Source organism: Vidua macroura, chromosome 4 (genome assembly GCF_024509145.1).
Source record: "Vidua macroura isolate BioBank_ID:100142 chromosome 4, ASM2450914v1, whole genome shotgun sequence".
NCBI classification, from domain to species: domain Eukaryota; kingdom Metazoa; phylum Chordata; class Aves; order Passeriformes; family Viduidae; genus Vidua; species Vidua macroura.
This window is the reverse complement of record NC_071574.1, coordinates 27,871,900-27,896,204: the sequence shown is the minus strand read 5'-3', so window position 1 is coordinate 27,896,204 and position 24,305 is coordinate 27,871,900.

The window sequence follows — 24,305 nt, the reverse complement described above, 5'->3', positions numbered from 1 at the left end:
AATACACAAGCAAATAAAGATAATGGAAGAAATTAAAGTGTGAGAGCGCAGTGTAAAGCAATCAAGCAGTTCCAGACACTGATGTGCCATAAGCAGAGGCTCTCAGCAAGGACTGAAGACAACTCTGGTTTTTAGTAAGTAGACAGGCTCCAGAACAGACCAACCTTTGAAATGCACAATATATATGCAAGAGTCTTACAAACACCAAGTTGAGTTCTTCCATATTCTTTGTATGCAACTCTGCACCCTTCCCTTTTTTACTCTTGACATTTTGGGTGATGGCAGTCTGGAGTATTAACTGGTCCTCATCCAGGAGTTCTCCCAGCTCTGTTGCAAAACATTCTCTCAACACATGGTTTCCTCAGATACTCCCCAGCTATCCAACACCCCCTCTCCAAAACCAAAGTAACACAAGAAAACCACCACTCTCCAAATTACTACCAAAGCTTTCTGGAGTGAGCTGATTTTTAGAGCGTCACTAAAAAGCTACACAAAATTGAGGTAAAGATTATAAAATTCAAATATTTCAGCACCACAGACTTGTTTGTCCATATTGAGCAATGTATATTGCATATAAAAGTGCATCCAAATTAACATTTCATAACAATCAGTAACATACATAAAGGGATGTCAGAAAGGTAAGAAAATCAATGTGGTGAATTGAGTTTATATATGTGTTTTATCTTTAAAAAGGAAACATATGTTTCCTTTACAAATATGTGTTTTCTTTAAAAAGGAAAGACAGCCTTATACTATGGGCCTTCATATCTTTGAAGAATTACTCCCAGTTCTGCCTTAGGAAGGATACCAGGGAAGCATATTATTCTGCATAGATTAATTGCTTGTCTACATATTTTCCTTAAGATTCTGGAGCTCTTGGATTATGTTTTGTAAATCGGTTAGCTTCCTAGCTAGAGATTAAGGTAAATTCTGCTAAGGACTAAAAGTTGACTTAGAGCATTAAGAAGGATTAATGTTTAGCTGTGGTGAAGCTGAAGTACTAGGTTAGCATGTTTACGCAGTGCTGTAGATCACAATTAATCCAAAATTAGTATAAAAGATCAACAGCAACCGCTCTTGCATGCCAGCTTGGCTTAGTCCTAAAATCAAGACTTACTTTGGGGGCAATCTGTGTGCAAAGTTGCCGTGCATGTGCCCTAATAGGTTTAAAGCTTTCAGAGGAATCCATGCATTTTAAATGTTTAGCTTCTTTGCCCTTGCTTTGAGAAAATAAATGTACAAGTCAGTACTTGAGATGCTTCTGCCTTCTATCTGTGTCACAGATCTGTCAGAATAGATTGGTGCTAGCAATGAACAAAAGCAAATACAATTTCCTGCCTTATAAATAAGAGGTTTTTAAAATATGTGCTTTCATTCGTCATTAGAGATTAATAAAAATAACAGGATTTTTCTGGCAGAAAATGCTCATTTTGTATAACAAAATAGATAGAAGTACACATGATGTCCAGATATAGGCACAGGAGTATATATAGTATATAGTTTTGAAAAATATATCTCTCAGTTCTGTAACCATAGAAAGTGGATAGTAATATATCTAAAGACATAGCTGGAAGATGATCTTAAGCGACATGTAACAACATAGTTTAAGAGAGAGAGGTGAGGGTGTGGGGTCCTCTCTACTTCAAAGTCAGTTTAAAGGATGATATCTTGCTCTCTCCAAAACTGACAACAACTCTATGGTCTTCAAAACAGGAGCCATGTTGCAACCTGCAGCCCAGCTCAGACTGCTGGTGCATCCCAGCTTGAGCCCAGCATGGCTGGCCCAGCCCAGCCCAGCCCCGTGCCCTTACAGATCTGCTCTCCTCAGCCTCAGGAAAGGAGGGCTGGGAAGGCCAGCAAGGGAGTCTGGAAGGCATCCCATAGCTCCAGCATCCAGGCTACCACACCTCTGAGATCACTCAGAAGAGAGCAGTATGTGCTATTGGGGGCTTAAAAGTGGTATGCATAAGGAGTCTGCTCTGGAGGCAACCATCATTGGGCAGGGTGGTCCTACTGCTATGGAGCCCATATGTCCAGCAGCAGGGATATAATTGCCCTTAAACCAGAAAGCAGGTGCCAAACTAAGGGATTTGTCTGACCTGCAACATGTGAAATTAAACAGGTGAAAGTAAAAACAAGACCATTGTGTAGAACAGAAGCCTCACCCTATGAGTCAGACTATAAGCACCTTGAGTCCTTTGCAGGAGGATCCACTGTGGGAATCTGGGGTCTTTTTGTGGCTTCTTTATTTCTTTTGGGGCAGAGCCTTTTCGCTCTCATCCAGAAATACATGTTTTTTGCTTACAGTGTTGTATTACTTTAGTACAATCAATACTAATTCCAAAACTCATGGCTGAACTTGGTTACTAATTAATGATCTTTAAATCTTTTATTTCTGTACTAATGAAAAAACAGAAACATACATTCTGAGCATCACTTTCATAACACTGAAATACATTGAAACCAAAGGAACAATGCAGTGTTATGTCAGGAAAGACATACCATACACTTCCCAACAGCACAGAAGATGCTGAAACCAAACCAAATGAGTTGAGAAATTTCAATCGAGTTTCCCTATGCATTTCACAGCTGCAACAAACATTCTTGCTGGGGTGTGCCCAGCAGTGAGGGCTATTTGCTAAGCAATTTTTTCAATTACTGAGTACTAAACTTACAAGACAATTCATTGCTTCCACTGGAAGAAAACTGAGAGAGTACTGAGAGATGGTAACATCTGTGCCTATATCTAGCTAACCGCATTCAAGCTGTGATGGTGATGACATTTGTGAGACTTGATTAAACTTTTATTTAATCCCATTCTTTATTTTAGAAACACACACACAAACAATTTCATATGCAAGTCTGAAAGGAAACTCTAAGCTGATGCAATGTGGCCTCATGCAAGAAATTTGAAAATTCCCTTTCTGAGGTCTGTCTCCAAGAGACACACAGGGCTTCCTGTTTATGGGACTGTTCATGCCCACAAGCAAAAAGTAAGAAAAAAAAGTGTGGGGTGTAAACATAACCCAGACAAATTCACTAAAAATACAGATCAGCTCACTATGGGCTTGTGCTGGATTCTTCTCTTTGATTTTCTTTACTAAAACACCCATCATCTACCACACTAAATCAGGCCTTCCTCAGATTTTCCCTTGCAAACTTGTGGAGAGGCTGTGGTACGTGATTTTCATATGATGACTTCATTCTTCTGCGTTACCTTTCGTCTCAAATGAACAGGAGAAGCTGCCCAAATACACTTGCACACCAAACACAAGTTAAGAAAAAAACTTAAGAATTCCCTCTTTTAACCAGGAAAATTCAGCTGGGGTACATCACCTAGTTTTCTAAGAGCTCCTGCTTTACCCAATTTTACAGCTAGGCAAATGAGACAAGCAGAGGTCAGGACATGTGCCTATGCTCACAGAGATAGGAGTTTGGAGTACCTGGCATATCCCTGGATCACAAGCCCTTATGCCATGAACAACACTGCCTGCTTATGGTGTCCTCAGTTTCAGTAGCTACAGGTTTCCTGAGCAAAAGTCGATTACATAACTGGCCTGCAAAGCCTTGTAAAGCTCTTAGAGAGGCCACAAGCAAAATAAAATGTACAAGTTTTTTTCAGGAAGCAGTGCCATCTTTCCCAGATGGGAAACAAAATTGGCAGACAAAATGAGGCAGATCTGCACATGTTTATCAACTCTGCTCTGTATGGTCCTAATGCTTCCAAGCAATGAGTTCAGATTTTTTGATTTTGCAGATTAAGAAAAAAAAACCACACCTGAGATTAAGTGGACCCATCTAGATATTAACTAGCCTGCATCTTTGAAGAGCACATTTTTTTCTTCATAATAAAAGACAACCCTAATCTGAAAATATTAAGTCTTCATTTCAAATGTTTTTCACTTGTTTTGTTGCCCTGTAGCAGAGCTACACATCCCAATCAAAAGAAAAGTACTGTTTTGTTGTTAAAAAGTAAACATGCTTTTCTACAGATCAAAGCCATAGTGGCAGAACACACAGTGGAACATGCCAGCTCAGAAAGAAAGGGTTACTAACCCCTGCTTTCAAGTATGAATCATTGATATGCAAATATGGTTTATGGTAATGCTTGTGAATATCTGCTCTTCTGGCAGCCCAGAGTTCCCGCATGCATTACTCTCACAGATCAGGGCTGTGTGAGGAGGCTTTGGGGGCACATGTGCACATTCAGAGACCCAGTTTGCTGTGGAAGCCTTCCAGAAAGCCAATAGCTTCTTGCACCATAAAACTGAACATATATTTTAAACTTCTCAGAATCAACAGAAGCAAATAGTATATCAAATGCCTCTGGTCCTATGCAGCAAGGGTAGTGCCAAACCCCAAGTATTCAGGATAAATCATGAGTGGGAACCTCAGATCATGAAAGAGACCTTTAAAGAAATCACAAGGTAGGAGCATAACTTGGTCTCTTTTAGAGTAACTTTTGAAGGCCTAGTTTTGAAAAAATTCATTAACTCACATTTTAACTGGGTTTTTTTCTGAAATACTAAGCTCTGGCACATGCCTATTTTACACAATGAAAGCTGTGACTCAACCCTTGCTACTTGCCTCCAAGAGCTGGGCTTTTCCTGAAAAAAATCCCAAAAACCTATGAAACAGCTTAAATTTTCAATAAAACTGTGAACTAGCAGCAGAGAGGCACTGAAGAACATAGAACTCTCCTGAAGCCTGCAATAAAACTTTTCCAGCTACTCAAAATGTGCTAAGAAACTCCACTTCTCCCAATAAGAAAGCACACAAACTCTAATTGCCAAAGTATTTACTTCTTCCAGGAAGTGCTCTGCAACACAGCAGAGCAAACCCAACTGTTTCCCATTAGGCAACTGTGTGCCACAGCTTTTCTGCACACACACTCAGAGCCATAACTCATCGCTAGCATTTCTGTGCACATAAATTCAGAAAAAATAGAAGGGTGGAAAAAAAAAAGGCAAGTCAAAAGCCACGAAACCTTAAAAAGTTACAGTACCTGCAAGCTCCAAGACAGCAATCACAGTGGAGGCTTCCCTGAGGCAGAGAGCCCAGCACCCTGCTCTCTCTGGACCAGCTGTGAACCTGGACCCAATATCCACATTTAAAGAGACAGAGGAATGAAAGTAAAACCCATCTGCTTTTATCCAGGCTGTTGTATAAGAAACCACTTTCCTTATATTTTTTAATTAACTGTTTTTAAGGAGAATCCACCAAAAAAGCATCACACTTGTGCACCTTGGTGTCTCCTTAACCAACTGCAAGACAACAAAAACGTAGCAAATCACACTTATATATCACAAGTCCTAATGACTCGAACATGTGTTTAGAGCAAATGTAAATATTCCACTCTCAATGAGCAAAGCTCTTAAGTGTAGGCTTAATTTTATCTCTCCTCAATAAATCATTTTTAAGCAAGTACCTAAATATAAGCCCACACTGTATTCCCATAAATACTAACAGGATTTAAACATGTGCTTAAAATTAAACATGTACTCATGTGCTTCACTGAACCTGTCCAGGGGACACTATGATTGTGTGAGTGGTAAAACCTCTCAGACAGATTGCTTACAGGACCCTGGACATGCTCTGTGCCATTCCTAGAACAAGCCAAGAAACACCAGAGGATCTGAGCCATTAGGGGTGGATAGGAGTTTATAACTTCTGCTTTTTCTACTGCAACAAAGTCACATACAGACAGATGCCATACAGGAGGCTACAGAAAGCCAGCAGATTTGCCAAGGTCAAACAGGTATTTCTGCAGCCAGCCTTAGCTGAGGCTAGTGCATGCACAAGGAAGCAGCACTGAGAAACTCACTGAGGGTTCTCAGCGTCAGCTGATAACTTGCCTGATGCTCCTCTAATTTAGGCCATGGAGAGTGACCTGTGGAAGCTGGAGCTTGTCCACAGCTCCCCTTTCTTACCCCTGCCACTGCTTGACCCCTGCCCTCACCTTGAGAGCCCACCAGGGACTAGGAAATGTGAGAGGAGGCCAGAGGCTACCCTGAGCTGGACATCGGTGATTCCAGTACAGGGGGAAGGCATCTTTGAATCTCATTGTTCAACTCTGTATCTAGCTCTATTTTAACTGGCAATAAATTAAATTTTCCCACTTCAAGCCTGTTTTGCTCATGATGGTAATTGAGTGACCTTCTTGTCTTACCTGACCCATGAGATTTTCTATCTTTTTTCCAACACAGTGCCACTGAGAAAGAGACATAGAGCAGCTGGGTGGGCATCTGGCAGCCAGCCAAGGGCAACCCACCACTGAGCCAGAGATCCCAAAATGTCACGCTTGTCCACTTTGGTCTGAATCATCTTTTTTTTTCTGCAAGTGAGATGAAAGGAGTGATTCATACATACCTAAATATACAGAGACATAACCTATATAATGAACATACTGCATTAATGTCAAAGAGCATAATAAAATTATTTCAATTCTATTCATTGTTAAATACCCCAGGACCATATGATGATTTTTTATGAAAGAAAATAATATTTCCTTTATTTACAAAATAGAGATTATCAAAGAACAAGAAAGACAAAATTGGGAACTGAAAGCACATGGAATTAAAAAAAAAAACCAAAACTACTAGTTGTGCATTAACTTCAGATGCCTTCCCCCAAAAGATTATTTTTAGGTTCATTTTAGAAGCTGCTCGTTTCACAAAGAGGCACAGCTATGACCAAGCTGTACTATACCATACTCAAAGAAGTAACTGCCGCTGTGATACATATGCATATCCAGCCTAGTTCTCCTGGAATGCAGCTGTGTTAACACACAGATGTATGGGATTAGAAGATTACTGAGATAAGGTGCTTTTGCAGAAGACCAATTCCACAGCCCTAATTGCAGGACTAGGGATCCTAAATCAAAGTATTTTGAGTGAGTCACACTATCATGGGCACACTCATACAAGCTGTTCCATGACTGTGGGTCCTACTGCGATCAGCAGTGAAAAATATTCTAGAAAATACGCATTTACAGTCAAAAGCCTCTGCATCACTTGCTAATTTTATCAGTCTGTCAGAGAGAATCAGAGCAGAAATAAGAGATATGAAGACATTCTCCTGAACTCTGCAGCACAAACCTCATGTACTGCTGGAATGACTGCTGGGTTGCCTAAACACAGCATTGTGGGCCCACAGCTGCTACTTAACAGGTTTACCTCACATTTACATGATTGTTTCATATTTAATATTCAGCAAGTGTAAATTTGCACATGAGGTCCTGTGTTTCCAAGTATACATATTTACAAACACACTGTAATAAGATTAGGAAGTCAGTCTTCAAAGATCCTTGAAATTTTTGCACTGAAATATAAAACGAGCAGTTTGAATTTTTCTGACTAACTTCTTATTAGCAGACAGATTAAACACAGTTATACCACTGCAGTGGAGAACCTTGTGGGAATCACTGTTGGGAAACATCCCCAATGGCTCCCCAAGACACAGATGTAGTCAGAGCTGAGAACTACTTGAGTAAAAGTGGATTCAAGGGGCAAGACACAGTCAGTACTCTCAGGAAGCAGTGACTCCTGGCCATCACTGGGTTTTGATGGATGAACTTCAGCTTCCAACTCAGGGAAAAAAGGAATACAGCACAGCAGCACCCTCATTTGTGCAATGAATTACTATATCACAGATTTTCTAGTTAGTAAAAAAAAAGCAAACTAAATGAAAACAGAGGAAAACTGAACAGTACATCTGTTCCAAGGCAGATTCTTTCCTCCCAGGGAGAAGGCCAAATTAAAAGGTTAATAACAGAATTACTATGCTTCTCCAGTGGGTAGGTTTTAGAACAGAGGGGAGGCTTTGAGCTTTTGGCTCAGCTGCTGAGTTGGAAGCCGCAGCCAGCTGACTGAGAGCAGGAGGAAGTGGGCACTGGATGCTCTTCTATAAGGGGGACCTCAGACAAAGAAATCCTACATCCAGATGAAGGGCCCCCAGTGCTAAAAGATAAAGGGGATGACAGGCATGGGCTGCCCATCCAGCTACATAAATTCCAGCCTTTCTCTCCCATGTTCATCCTTACCTCCAGACCTCATAGCACCTCCCCAGCTGACTGCACAGCATAATGAATATCTAAATGGAAGTTCTTAAAAAATCCTACTACCCCCAGATTTCCTGGGGTAGCTTATTTCCAGTTCCAGTTTTGGTCACTGTCTTTTGCCTCTGTGGATCCTCAAAACCGCAGGCGAACTTCATGAGACTGAGCAACAGACACCATATTTGGAAAAACAGCTCCTGTCTATGCTGATCCAAAAGATATTTGTCACCAATGACCAGTAAAAATCAGTCTTTCCCCACTGCAAAAAAAAATCATACCTCTAAATGCCCTTTGCAGCATAAGTGCTACTGGTTGAATCCAAGGGGTTCAAGGCACCAGCCTGGCCTTGAGAACAAGCCAAACCAAAGACCTAGCACTTCTCAAAACAATTGATTTTTCCAGTCTAAAAATTACTTCTACATATTTTTTTGAGAACATGGTTGGTCTCACTGTGTTTCCTGCTGAATTTCTGTGATTCCTGCTGAAATCCTGTGATTTCACCAGCAATTTAAAATGTGCAAAACGCTTGGCTTTCCTGTTGACATAACTCACAGACTGAGTAATGCAGAGGAAAACAGCCTCAATTCAAGTTGTTTGGCATCTGAAACTTGCATTGATTTTTGACACGAGCAGTTTTCCTAATACAAGCAGAGATTCAGCCTGATGTTGTACAATCGATCTCTTATTAAACATTTACCTCAGTACATCAGCATTTTTGTTTTAGTTGCCAAAATGCAAATTTTCTGAAGATCTTCACCGTATTAGTGACCATTTAACTGTGTTTACCAGTGAGAGTCTTCCAAGTGAGAGAAGCCAACAATCTTGAATTAGGACTGTAGAAATGAGATCATACCACACATTAATTTACTGCATACGGCTGCTCTGCAAAGTTTGCCATGAAGCATTTTTGGGGATTTCAGTGCCAAATCATCTCTATAAAATTATATTGATGTGTATAATGTGTGCTTTCTCATGTATTTGCTAAATTTTGCTAATAACTTTAAGAAGAAATTCTTCCTACGGCTAGTTTGTCCCTGGTTTTTAAGATTTGGCCTCACTCATCATGGTGAAAATAAGAGGTGCAATGAGGAAAAATGTATCAGACAAGGCTGACAGAGAAAAGTCATCATCAGTAATGTTACGCTGGAGTAAAGCTGCACATAAATCAGGGGTGCTGGAAGTCTTCTAAAGCAGATCACTAGTATCTTGTCTTGTACCACAACTGGCAATATGGAGAGAAAAAATTTTACTAAAAATCTGAAGTCTACAGTATTGTAGAAAGTATTAATTCAAGAGAAGAAGTGATTTTGTAAAGCAGTCAATAAGCAGATATATTTTGACACTTTGACACAGATGATGACGGTACTAGTACTCAGTAAGCTAATGAAACAAATAAAATTAAATAATTCAAATTTTATATCAGATGCCAAATAGAGTTGCATGTGTGTATGTGAGGAGATGCATAAGAGCACTTGAGTACTTCTTTGGCCATGAAATGCTTAAATCAAAAGGCATCAAGAGTGATAAAATAAATACCTGGTCCAGCATTGTGAGTCTGAATTTTCTGGGTTCCTTGAAGACCAGAAAAGAAATCTCCAATCCAAGAAGCCAATACTAGATGAACGTCCAGGTCACCAGGACAGATTCACTGTGCCAGTCTTTCTTTCTCTCTCTTCCAAGAAAAGGAAGGTTAATCCTAAACCACAGACAGACATTGCTAGGAATTGTATATAAGCCTGTGTCAAGTACATTTCTGTAACATGCAAGACTAGATTGTGTGCATTGATATAAAAAAATAAAAACAAGACTTCCTGCTCTTCTTCTTCTATCTCATAACTACAATCCATGGAAGTTTTTCTAAACTTATTGCTGAAAAAATACTCAATATATAGGGTTCTGTAAAAAACTATTTTCCATTCTTAAAGTATTTCTACTTTAAAATAATAAAAATATCGTTTTAATACACATATATTGTATTAAATTAATTGTTTGGGTAAATAGAGATGTGGAAAATTTATAGCAGTAGAATTAATTACTCTGACACTGGCATGAGGCTGGGTTTAATGTAAGATTAGATTATTATTTATTTGAAATTCTTATAGAAAAGAACCTGAAATTGTCTATGCAAAATCTTGCAATGTCATCGTGTGTTTAATCTGGGAATATTTTTCTCAACAGAATTTCAATTATCTCATACTATTCTCAGAGCAGACTGTCATATGTGCATCCTGCTCATCTGTCAGGGCATTTGTACAAAACCATTTTTTAAGGTAAAATTTTTTAGACAGTAGACTTGAAAAATTGGTTGCAGTCTTTAGCAAACAGTGCATTTAAATTCCTTCAATTATGTTCTTATCAGCTTAAAAAGAACCAAAGAAAACTGATATGAAAACAAGGAGACATTGTGTTATGAATGAAGGCTGGTAAATTGGCTCCTTTTCAGAAAAAGCTGAAAAACATCGCCTTAAGTTGTGGCAAGCAGCACAACAGAACCTGCTCTAATCATATACAGATGATGGGAATTTGTCTAATGTTTTATGGTGAATCGTTGATGAGGCCTGCAGAAGGAAAATTTGTAGAAATAAAATCACCTTGACAGTAAAGCACTAGGGTCAAGAAGCAAAGTAAAGTCAGTGTTCTTAGCTTTAATAAAAACAGTATGATCTGTCATCAACCCAGCATTTTTACACTCTTGGACAATGCACTCTGGGAGCTCCTGCTGGGTTTCATTTGATTTTCTTGAAAACCAACAAAGGACAGCTTATGGCTGGTAATTCATTATGACAGCAGAGGAGTTATAAAAATATACACGTTTAGATCCCTGTAAACAAACAGCCCACACTCCAATTTCCCACACAGAAACTATTAGCCAGCTGAGGTAAAACATACCTATAAGCTATAAAGTACATCTGTTAGCTTGGAGCTTTTTTTATGTTTGAGCTGTTTGTTTGTAAGGGGAGGTTTGTGCCTTTTTTTTTTTTTTTTTTTTTTAACTGTGAACCTGAAAGTACAGATGTCTAAAATTTATTATTGTAGTTTCTTGAAATTAATCTGCCTTCTCTGCTGCAACAGTATTCAAGGCACATTTGGGGGAAGAAGCTTGACAAAGTGCAAAGAGGTATTGTTAAATACCTGCAGGGATTGTACATACATTGCATCACTTTCTAAATACTGACTGGGCAAGATCACAAGGCAAAACAAACAGCAAGGTAATTGAAAACACGTATGAACTAGATGATCACAGAGGCGGGGTGATAGGCAAAAGGATATACAATTCACTCCTCGTTGCCTGATTTTACACTAATGTTAGTGTTGTAAGAATGAAAAACAGGTAGGAAAAGAAGAGAAAAAAGAAAGAAAACTAAAGAGGACACTTGGATTTTGAACTTCATGGGCAAAAGGGATATTTCAGAGAAACAAACCTTCACTTCCAACAGCCACTCTGGGAAATCTGGACAAAAAAAGTCTTAAAATATGTAACTTTACTTAAATGTTTCTATTTTTAAAGCTGTAATCACTGACAAAATTTTGAAAAGATAGCATATAAAGTTCACTTTAAGCAGAGTTTTTTGCAGAAAAGAAAAACAAGTACCTGGATGGATTCATGTGAGCACACTGTCTCCAGTTCAGCACTGATATGTAAATCATGTATGTGTATAGACAGATAGAGGGGCAGAGTGGTATAAAGCATTTTGAAGCCCAGCCTGTGGCTAGCTGATCCACACCAGCAGGAATCCTTATGGTAGAAACAGCACTACTGACCAAGTGCAACATAACAGATATCTCTGGCTTAATTGGTGGTTGGGACATAAAGCAACAGAGAGCACCATTTAGCCAGAAAAGCCATACACCCCTATTATTTAATTAGTGGGATATAACCCATGTTGCTAGCCCAGTGAAGTGTAAGCAAGGCCAGATTTAGGAAAAATAAAAAAAAAAGAATAGGGGGAAAAAACACAACCCCCACTCCCCCCAAGAAAAAACTTTAGGAGACAACTATATTACCAGAGAGTGAGGTCTTTTATGAGGACAGGTGCTGTACTTGGCTACCTGCTTTGGGACTCTGCAGTGTAACACAGGTAGTGCAGCTGGTCAGCACATGCATGCACACATGTACACAGGGACTTAAAAATTACCAGCTTTCACAGACAATTAACGATTCCATCTGTTTTCATTTCTGTGCTGCTATCCACACCTGGTTGATGTGTTCTCTGAAATCAGATGATTTCTAAAGGTTACTCTGGTCAGCTGTCCAAAGGCACCTAGATGTTGGACACTGCTGGAATGCTGTATGACTAAGATGACTCTCAATCCTCATAAACTTTCCTTTATTTATCTTCATGACTTTTCTCCAAATTCAAGAAGAATCACTGCTAAATTTCCACAGAGGGAGGAAGGGGCTCTGACCAGCTATCCATGGTGCAAGGAGTCACTCTGCACACTGCTGTCAGCAGCTCTGTCCCCTCTTGACTGAAATTTGAGGGAAAGGTGGTGTTCCCCTTGCAGTTTAGATAGAGCCTGCTTGTGTCAGAGCCCACTGAGCATCCCTGCACAACTGAAGACTGGATTTGTCTCACCCAAGCATAGCCTGCACTACTGCCTTTGTTGTGAAAGTGCATTCTTGGATAGGTGCAAACACTTGGGCAGTTTAAGGTCACCCAGTTGCCAGGGGGTCTGTAAGCACTCATGGTGCAGCAGCCATTCTGTAGGGATTGCAGACATGGTGCTTGATTCAAGAGCTCAGATTCCAGCTCTCACTTTAGATACTGCTGCGCTTTTCTCCTGAGATATTTCAGTTCCTATATCACTTAGGTTCTGCAATGCTGACCTGAGCAGTATCTAAATTCACTTTAATATCTGTGATGGAGCAAGGAGATGAAACAATTTCCTGAGTCCCAGATAGCATTTTATTAGTCCTTTCCTTCAGAAAAGCCCACATGCAGCACCTACATATTGATATGAATCTTACATATATTTTTGAAATTTGTTCTCTATTAACGAAATGGTAAAAACTGAATGCAATACAGACATTAAAGAGAAGATCTAGCTTCACTGGAAAAAATAATGAAATGCCAACCATCTCAATGGGGATGAAGGTTAGTAGTGAAAAGGTACAAAACTAATTGACCTTATTATACAAATTATACTTATCCCCAAGAAAGACATTCTTCTTCATCAAGTTCCCATCATTTACATGGGAACTTCCATTCTGCACTTCATTCTGCATTTGGAGAAGCAAAATTAATGGTGGAGTTTTTCCCCAAAACGCACTGAAGGCAGGCAAGTGTAACTTGTAATAGAAGCACCTTGTGCAGCAGTCTGGATTCATCCACTTGTGTCTGGTTCTGGATCTTTACTCTATTCTTCTGAACACAGAGAACAGTTCATTTACCCTGACCCAAATTTCTGTCTAAACTTCAGTTTCCACTCTAGTTTCTGGAAATTTAATTTGCAAGTGCACAGGTTCTTATTTTAAACTTCTGAAACATCACAGCTTTCAAAAACAGCAACAAGCAAGACAAAATAATACATTTTCTGGCATAATCTCTACTTCCCTAAGTATCCATCCAATCCTCTTCTGCCCAACCAATAAACAAAACACATATCATTTGCTGAATACTAAGAGAGCTAGAGGCAAAACAAAAATCTCAAATGCAGGTTGTATCTGCCCCATCACTTACAATTCCACATTTTGTTGTCCCATATCAGGCACATGTTTAGCACAAATTTGCATCAAACTTGAAGACAACTGCATGAAAGACAGAGTTTACATTATTTTTTCTCCTCTTAAGCCTCATCATCCTTGAAAAACTAGAAAGTCCCTTTACTGGGACTTCTACTTCCATAACAACAGCAGAATGGGCCCTTGTGGAACAGCAAAGCAACAGCTCAGCTTGTTTCAGATCTGTGCTATTTTACTGAGCTGGCAAAAGTCTCATGTGCAAGCATAACAGTCCTGAGAACTACAGTAACAGTTAGCGATATCCCAGCCCAATGGAAATCCATGGGAGCCTTGCCACCAACTTAAACAGAACCAGAATCTCACTCACTACTTATATATGAAGGAGTAAAAAATGAGGGAAAACAATTTAAATCATCTCCCAAATAGGAATTATTGCTTTTCTTTCCGTCCTCCTGGAAGGAAAAATGATTATGCTTTTTAGCTGTCAGAAAAAAAATCCAGGGTAAATCATAAGGTATTACATTAACACATATAAAACAAAATGAAAACCAGCTTCAGACTATGACCTTTCACTCCAGCAAAAGCTGAAGCAAGTGTATTGCAGACCAAATTAATACACATTCTACTAGGCAAATAAATTCAAAACAGGGAGTCACATTCTCCTCACTCTGTGGAGCTCAAAGAAGACATCAATTCTGAACAGGAATCAGACCACAAATTGAAAGCACCAACATACAACACTGATATTTTTAAATCTTTAAGGAAAACAAAAAATCAAACACACCAAAACAAAACCCATGGTATTCCAGTAATGTAAAATAGGGAAGAGGGATTTTTAAAAGATACCTTGTATCACTGCAGTATTGTCTGAAATTTTGGAATTAAGCCCAGGATTTTATTTTCAGCTCCCTGGATCTTGACGTTGTATTATCATCAGGCTGCAAGGCTAGAAATCCAGCTTGCCTAAGTGCACTTGTACACGTAGTTAAACAAGAAGTCTTTAACTGAGGGACGTGGTCTAGTAAATCGAATGGAAGTTACTGTAAGTAATGGTGATATTGTCTGTAAAAGAAATCTAGTCAAATGCCATGACAATTAAAATTAAATCCCCACAACTTTATGAGTAAAATAAATTTGGCTTATGCAAAACTCTAATGAGGGAGATTCTTAATTCTTAAGTGAACAAACAATGCGGAAAGGATCAATTTTGTAAGCTCAGTATACTGTATAATACCATATAAACAGAGGAAATATATTTACCATAGCAGAGACATTCTGCTATAGCTCTTCAAAAGCAGATATTTAAAGTTTACTTTCACATGGGTTTTCACTTTTTGACCTGCTCTTGACCTGGGTAATACTTGCAGACCAGTGAGTTTAAGAAGGCCTGGGATCTATTAAAAGAGTAGTAGCTTGACTTTTACTGACTAGCACGCTGATGCTTTAAAGTAAATGTTATGGTTTGTCACAGGAACCAATTTGGTTACCGTTTGTTCTTCCTGCCCCTGCCTGCTGATATTTTTTCAAGTGTTTTTCATTCTTTAAATTCTATAAAGAAACCTGCATGCTGTTATTTTAAACTTCTGTATCTTTCTTTTGAGTAGTTCATATTTAAACAGTGGGCAGTATACCCAAAGTTTAACCCCAGTGCCTTTTAGCAGGACTTGAACTCCACATGCACTACCATTATGGTCTTCTTTTCTGGGCACTCAGTTATCATGGTGAAAGATCCCAATTACCTGATTTTTAAAGGCAGAGGTGACTGTAATTCTTCTTCCCCTAAAGTAATCTTAAGCAATGCAGTACACTGTGTAGTTAAGTATTTTATACTATCTTCATCACCTGTTTAAATTTGCACTTCATTTATAATTGTTTTATTTTCTTAACATTACTGGTTCCTGTGATACCTTTCCTGCTTTATGCAATGTGTAGGATTTTGTTAGATATACCAAAACATTGGGAAACTTCAAGAAGTTTGACTGGACACCCTGACCCATCCCCTTATTTTACAAGGGACAATTTTATAATACCTATGTTCAATTTATTGGCTTAAAATAGTTCTATTTTGTGCAACATGACAAAAAAGGTGCAAATTTTCTTTCATCCTCCTTGAAAGTACAAAACCATAAAATCTCAAGTCCATGGGGAAAGGCCACAGCTGAATCCCTAGCTAGCAATGTGTTTGAGAAGTCCTGCATTTTTATGATAGAAGAGGTACATATGAAAACAGGAATGAATCAGCCCTCAGCAGACATTAGCAGATACTTGACATATACACAGAAGAGACTGAAGCGCAATTTGGGTTGAGCCTTATCCTTTCCTGTAAAGCATTAGGTTCAAAAGGGCTGTAGTTGTGTAAATCCTCTAACATATATATTTTTCAATATCATATTTTTATTTGCCTCAAAACAAAGGGCTTGTGTACCAGCAATGACTTATGTCCCAAAATGATATCAATTGTGTAAGTTTATGTTCACAAAACTAATCACTCCTGTTCTCCCAGGTCAATGCAGAAGGGGATGGAACACAGCAGAGAAGCTGCCTCTCTTTCTATGGCAGGTTTATTGCCTTGATTCTTCCATGAATTATGTCTGATATTATATAAAGGGGATTTTCTGTGACTTGCCTCCAATATTGTGAAGTCTGTCAAACAAAAGAAATCTCTAGGCTTTTGAAGTTGCCTGTATTGCACCTTTAAATTCCAAGAAATCCAAACTTGAGACAGTTTGAGGCAGAGCTGTTGACTGACTAGAGACCTTTAAAATTTCAGTTAAAAAAACATTAGCAGCTATGGACAGGATTGATGAATGTATCAAGTGACAGCCTGCAAAACCTTCAGAAATTAGATGGGGTGCAAACAACCATACAGAAATTAAAGTGCTAAGTAAAAAGATGCAAATGTTTCTTATTTCTCCTGTTTCTTCTTCCTTATGCAAGTTCTAAAACTGTCATGTTTACACCTAGAATTTTTAATATCTTGTCTTCATTTCTAAAAATCCTTCTAGAATCAAAGATGGCTCCTTTGCCTCTTTTTTCAATTTGTTACTTACTGATTAGATCTACAGAAAAATTATAAAAGAACATTTTAAATTCCTAAAACTATGTTTTGATATAAAATGCTTTTGGAGGAGTTACCATTAAAACAGACTTTAGTTTGAGTAGCAACTCTTGAAAGGCAGTTAAAACAAAGGAAACATTTTGGTAAATAATTTAAGAGGGATTTTCCTGCGTCAGTTCCCCCACCCTTATTAACAGTAAGCACCCTACCTTCACATAGCAGCAGCATGCAAAATTGTACTTAAAAAGTGCTACAGGGTACTGCCACAGTAACTTTACTGTGCAGTGAAACATTTACTGAACCAGAGACAGGCTAAGCAGCATTCCACTATATAAATCACCTGGCCTTGGTTTTGTTCAAGCAATGTTATTAATGGGAATGTGACTAACTGAAGAAGTAGATACTGTGATACTTCAAAGAAATCCCACCCATCCCATTCAGTGTATTCCTGGGATGTAAGATTACATTACTGCCTTTGGTGTCCTGTTTAAGTCTGATTAAGGAGTGAAACTTGGCTGCACTTTTGTAAAGGATTTCCTATTGCATTGAATGAGACAGTTTACTTGCACGAATGAAAGTTCAGACAATACTAAAGTTCATTAGATTTGGTTGGCTACTAAATGAAAAGCAAAACAAGGGAAAAAAAAAATCACACCCCTTCAATGCTTCCTATTCAAGAGCAAATAATATCTGGAATATTTATGTTTTCTCTTCAGCTTTAGGTCAACATGAAGATAGTTGATTTAGGTTAATGGTTTGCAAAAATGACAGTACAAAGAACAAGCATTTCTTTATGTTTATAAATATTTTTTCAATTTTCCTTTTTCTTTTTAATAAAAGAATTAAGATGAAAATAATTTACCAGAATTTCCAATTTTTTGCCAGCTGCAGAATCATTACCCTTTAGCGTCTCAGTCTATAGCCAAGAAACTGCATTGCTACCATTCATAGCTCCAGTAGACTGCTGTAGTCACCACAAGAAGGCTACCTTGATGAAAGAGGATTTATCTGAATCTGCCTTCAAGATTTTAGAAACAATTAGTGGAAAGGTTAAAAAGATCAGTATTGTAGTAGCAAGAAGATGTTTAAAAGATATAAGAATCTTTCATGGCTAGAAAAGGCATTAGAACTGGTGGCTTACTGATAGTAACCCCAACCCCTTGTATTTCCCAGTATAATGGTGATCGAATGCATTAAAGGATCGATGATAGATAAATGGAGTCAGCCTTTGTTTCCAGGATTTACTTGAACACTTAAGAGTCAAATGCATAGCTTAAAACTGTTAATGGAGTGATCAACTGATATTTGTTAAGAAATATCAGATAGGATTTTGCAGTTGTGAGGACAGAATACTAGAAAAAAAGCACTTTATTTCCAACAACAGACACACCAGAGAAGAATCGACAACAGAGAAGAAAGAAAAAAAAGTGTCATAACATTTAATTAACTTCAATTTTTCATCAACAAGTTTAAGTAGGTGTTTTTCCTAATGAAATTAGGGAGTGTTGGAGAAGGAAGAATAGGCTTAGCTAGTATATTTTAAAATTAATACAAGTCACAACTCTTGGCTTTGAATACAAATGTGTATTCAAGTTTTTGAGACTTTGCTATTGTTAGCATCTGGGGTTTGAGTTCAGGACACTTTAAGGCTAGAAATCAGTCAAAATCTGTTGATCCAATATACATTGTTCTGGTTCTACAACAGGATAAGCAAAACCATGCAGGAAAATTAACAATTTACCCAAACTTTAATCCACACTAAAGGCAGGTGGGAATCCTGGAAAGACTGAGTACCTTTCACTGCTGTTTCCCATCTTAATCTGGAATTCAAAATAAATACAGCAAGTTTGACCCCAAAAAAGGTTTGCAGCTCAGATTCAAAGCAGAGTTCATTTTTTTTAAAACCCTTGCAATCTAACAAGAAGGCTTTTATCCCAGAACAGGCAGCTCAACTGTGTGGACCAGAAAGTCTCTTTTCCTAACTCTGTGGAAAGAAATGAGAAATTTGGCCCTTATTTCAGAACAACCAAACTTCAGACCAAATCTCTGATGCATAAAACATATACAGACACCTTGATATCAGGTAATAGACTGCATAGCAGGATTGAGAATTGTTGAAGTATCAATAAACCTGTTTTCACAAGATTTGGGAGAAACTTTTTAAATGACAGAAAGACTTAGCTCATGTTTCCTTGCCTTCATCTGAAGTCAGTTTAACTCCCATTTTCCTAATTTCTGAATGGACATTTTTACCAGATTCCAAACTGTGCTAAAGCCCAAGGTATGGGATTTATTCAAGTGTTTCTCAACACACAAAACTGCATTATCCAAGACTTCTTCTACACAAAGATCTTCTCTTGTCTACTCTAGAGCAGACAAAGCCTCAAAAGGAGTGTTACAGCAAGGCTGCCTAATAACCAGACTGAATCTTACAAGCAACCTTGTTTAGAGGGGATGAATAGGGAAGAATGACGAGCAGGAAATTAAAGCAGAAGAACTACCCACCACCATTTAAAATGAAGCCAGAAAACGGGAAATTTAAAGGATTTGAAAATAAAATGGGCTTCCTGGATCAAAGCATTGCGAAAGGAATACAGAATTTTTAACCTTTAGGTAGCCAGTTCAAAATCCAGCAGAGGTCAGGAGGGATGAAAGGTTATCATCCTTTAATGATTTTCACAAACTTAATTAAAGACTCCATCAAACTTTTTATGTTCAAGTGCACAACCCTAACTTCCACTGGAGACAATAGCAAAACTCATATTGACTCAGAAAGGGGCCAGCCTGTACCCATAAATAGACATCATGTTGATGACCAGAGATAAGCTTATGTAAAAAAAAAAAAAAAAAAAAAAAAAAAACAGTGAATACACTCCAGATGTAAGGAGGTTTGGGGATCTAGACATGCATTTCATGATGTTAGTTGCAACTTAATTAATGTAACAGTTTTGCTGAGAAGAAGAAAACAAACAAGCCAAAAGGAGGTAAGGCCCAAACTAAAGAAGAGAAAATAATTGGACCGTCCACAGAATAACAAGCATCATACGAGAGAGAAAAAATCTTCGGTTGTTTGGTATAAAGTTGTACTGGATCTCTACTGATGAGCATTTCTCTCTGCTTTCAAAAAAAAAAAACCAAAAAAAACACCAAAAAAACCACCAACAGGTCACGATCTATGGTGTCACAGGCAGAAGCAAAAGAACTTGTCATATAGATGTGGTATTCAGTTTTAAATCATGTTTCAGCTTGCAAATGCAAATCTAGTAAGGAAATGCCATGGCTGTATGTTGATTCAGTAAGAAACACAGAGAGCGCATTGACCCTGCAATGAGCCATAACTCTTTTGGAAAGAGAATTGTGTTCATTTACACATTTTTTGTCCAAATACTCAAAACCTGCAATGTGTAAGTCCCCCATCTCGTTTGGCTGACAAAGATTTTGCATCTAAACTCATTATACTGTAAAGGCCATGTTATGTCATGAGATCCTGGTGAACAGATTTTTGCAACCTCCTGGGACCTTACAATTTACCACTCAGGTTTCTCTAGTTGTGAGAGGTTATCATGGGCTAAATTTAGAATAGGCAAAACCAAGGAGGAAGAACCAAAGTATGCGACATATTCAAGAGAAAAGTGAGGAACTCAGGAACCAAAATCTCTCTTGAAAAATCCTCTTTCAATGTATTAATAAATTTGCATTTGTTGCTGGAATTGCTTGAAAGCCTCATCTAAGTGGTGCCACAGCAAAGAGGAAGGGGTAAAAGAAGAATAGGGATAAGACTTGAGAATCTGGCTTTTAAAAAATGTAGTATTCAGCTTACTACCCAATATTACGGGTCTTCCTATACCTCTCTTCCCCTTGCATTTCCCTGTGTTGTTGAATGAAAAAATGTCATACTTCAAAACTCTTATCACTGACTTAAATTGAAGTCGAGATATTCTTAGAGGTTCACAAAACTAAGAGCTGCACACAGACCTGTAACATTTCTTGAACAATTTTGTATAAAGCAAGCATTTCCTTGATTACAAACTTGAATGTTTGAGATAAAACTGTCCTCTGTTAGTTTAGGTTCAGGATTTATCCTCCAGAGAAAACCTGAACATCCTGAAATTTGTCCAAAATAGAAAGGAAAACACATTGAAAATCATTCCCAGCAACTTTAAAGTTAAAAAATTTAAAGTATTTTTTTTTTTTAATTTTGAAATCTGAGGTTATAATATCAAAATGCTGAAATTAAGCTGTACTTTCCATTTTAATAACCATGGTTACAGATTTGTGTGTTTGGTACTTTTTCCCTGAAAAATTCTAAGGGGATGAGCACATTTTTTTTGTTGAAAAACAGCTCTTTATTAAACACCGTACATCAATGGAAAAATATTTCACCAAAGAATTGCACCAATCTCATACAACCAGCTGTTCTTTCACAGACAGGAAAGAAAAAAAAAAAAAAAACACACCAGCTTTGTTGGTAGGAACCCTGAAAATACGAAAATGTAAACTAAAATATCTTTTTAATTATTTATTGATGTTAGAAACTAAAGTGTATGTTGTCATTTATATGCTTAACTGTTTACAGTACTTGTCTTTCCCGAGCATCTGAAGACCTCTTGAGAAACCAGTGGGGGAAAACCAGAAAACAGGACTTCATTCCCAGCATTCCTTTAAGTTTTGTGCAGCAGATAACACAGACCTATTTGTGTAAAATCTCATTAAAATCACTAATTTTCAATTGTTTTCTATGGAAGCAACAGCTGATAGCGACATGAGGCATCTGATGTGACATTTGCATCACAGCGTGGGCTTCAGCCACAGTAGCTGAAGGATTTCCAAGCTGAATGCTCTCAGAACTTGTTGCATCTGCATAATCTACATGTAACTTGGGGTGCTGCTCACCCCACTCAGCCCAGTAACCAATTATCCAGCAGTGACTGAATGGAAGAACCCCCAGAAATTTCTCAGATAAGACCCTAAGACTTCTCTATCTGGAGAACCCCTGAAGCTTCCTGCCTCCATTTCCCTTAGCTTTAAAAGCAGAGAATAACAGCAACTGCTTCAAAGCTGTCAATGCATAGCTTAGTACCAGAAAAAAATAAAGCACTGTAGAGACAAAAAGCTTTATGTTTTTCAATGCAGAGGAGTCCTGAATGGCCACTGTGGTTTGGTACCTCTTCATAGATAAGTCTCTCTTCTGTTGTCTTTCTGACCAGGCAAGTCAGATCATTTATCAAACTAATTGCTTAAAAGACAGACATTCTTAGGCAATCTGTTCCCTCTCCCTATTTCCCATTACAGTCATTGAAAGTTATGTATGCAGATGAAAATGATAACAGACCTCTTGTGCTCTCAGAATATTCCTTTTTTAAACAAACATTGGGAACTCCAACAGCAAACATGGCTGAGTCCAGTCCAATCTGACAGTTCTTGGAGTAAGAAAATACAATAGCAGTACTAGTGTCAAGCAACTCCAGTCCATTATTTACCCAAAAAGTTTGAGAGCTGATTAAACAGGCAGCTTACCTGAAAAAAAGTTAAGTAGAAATATTCAAATGCAAGATTGCAACTGATGTGTGTAATCTGTTCAGCTGAAGTATGGCCAGCATTTGGGCTTTTATAAAAGCTGTCCTACTCCTCAGCCTACAAGTTTAATTGTGAAAGGGAGTGAACATGATAATTGTCACCAGGCCTGGAACCCGTCTGGTTTGTCCTCAGGTGTTGCAAGCCATCACTCTATCATTGTAGACAGCCTTGACAGGACACTTGCAGACCCTTGGCCCCTTGAGACACACATCTACAATCCCTTACCAAGAGACCACGTCTCTATTCACAGCAGACAGAGCAGCCTTCTGCAGTTCCATTGCTCCCTCAGCACAGGATGAACAGGACTGTTTGCTTTCAAGGGGGATTATGAAAGCTTTGAGTAAAGGAAACTTGAGTAAGATCTTCCTTCTGCTTTCTATGGCCTGTTATTCCTTACAAACAAGGAAACAAGTGCTGAAGTCTTTGAAAAAGATAATTGACATATGTTGGATGACCATCTCTCTTGTAGGGCTCATTTTTGGACATGACCAAAACAAGACAGACCTAAAACTGTCTAAATGTGAGATTATAGCACTGCCTTGCTCACAAACAAAATACAAAAAGGGACACTAGGTGTCATGATATTATGACTAAAGTGTTCTAGTGCTATATTAATAAATAGCAGTAGATAAATGAGTGCATTACCTCAGAAGCTAAAACATTTGTCAAGATGTATACACCTAAACAAAAGATACACCTGAAGGTATAAAAGAATGAGTGCTTTTTTAATTCATTCCAAAAGTTCCAAATATATTTCCTGCAAAATGAAAAGGTATGCCATATTTAAAACAAAAAACCAACCAACTGAAAAACAAAACAAAACCAAACGAAACAAAACCCTACACCCAAACACAAAACCTCATCTTATTATTCCAGTCACAGATTTTGGAAATTGGTATACTCAACACAATTCCACACTTTGCCTGTATTTTATTACATTCCTGTAATACTTTGTAGGAACTACAATGAGACAATCTAGTCCCCTTTAGTATTCTAAGCTTTCAGTTGATGTTCAGTGATATCAGTAGAAGGAATTCAGTTGATTTCTGTGACCCTTGAGACAGTACGGAGATATCCATATGTGTGAGTATGTTGTAAAATAAACCCTTAAGGACTTGCATACTGTTAGAAAGATTTACTTGGGGGTCAGAGAATGCTATGAAGTGAAATTATCAGTGTCATTCTATAGTTATTGTAAGTAAATAGCTGGAAATAAAGGTCAACTGGTGAAAAAAAATATTTTTCATGAAGATCTAGAGGTCCTTTAGAATTTCATAATTAAGCTAGAAAGGCATCTAATAAAAAACCCAACAATCTCATGCTTTCATAGTGTTTTTTTCCTATGCTGCATGTAATCGAATTCACTCCAGTTCATGCATGAACACAATCTTTTTGTTGGCGAGTCTCCATTGGTTTCTTGAGGTTGGGATTGAAGGCACTTGAGACAGTATTTCATGTTCTGACTCAGGTGTTTATTATTTCTTATCTATGTTACAGTCTCACTACTGTGAGTTCGGCAGTTTTTTCATTAGTAAAGCACAAAATGGCTAACTCTTGTTACAAGGTCTTTTAAAACTAAACTACCCAATTAAGAAATGACACCTAGATTAGTTTCCCTTTTAACTCAATAACTGATCCCTCGACGTCTGCAATGCGGACTTTTCTGTCCAATCACAAAACATCACCCAAATCCATGAAGAAGGAAGAAGGTAAAGAAGAACCTGTCTCCACCCTAAAACCTCCATCTTGCTTCATATTTATTTCTATATTCTAAAATCCCAAACTCTAAGTTTTCCACCCTGTGATATTACACAATTCTAACCAACTACATACCCATAATCCCAGTGCTATTAATCAATTTTAAAAGCCTGTTCCACAACCTCAGGTCAAATGCAGTGTTCTCTTGTGGGTCTGTGCCTTTAAGCACAGAA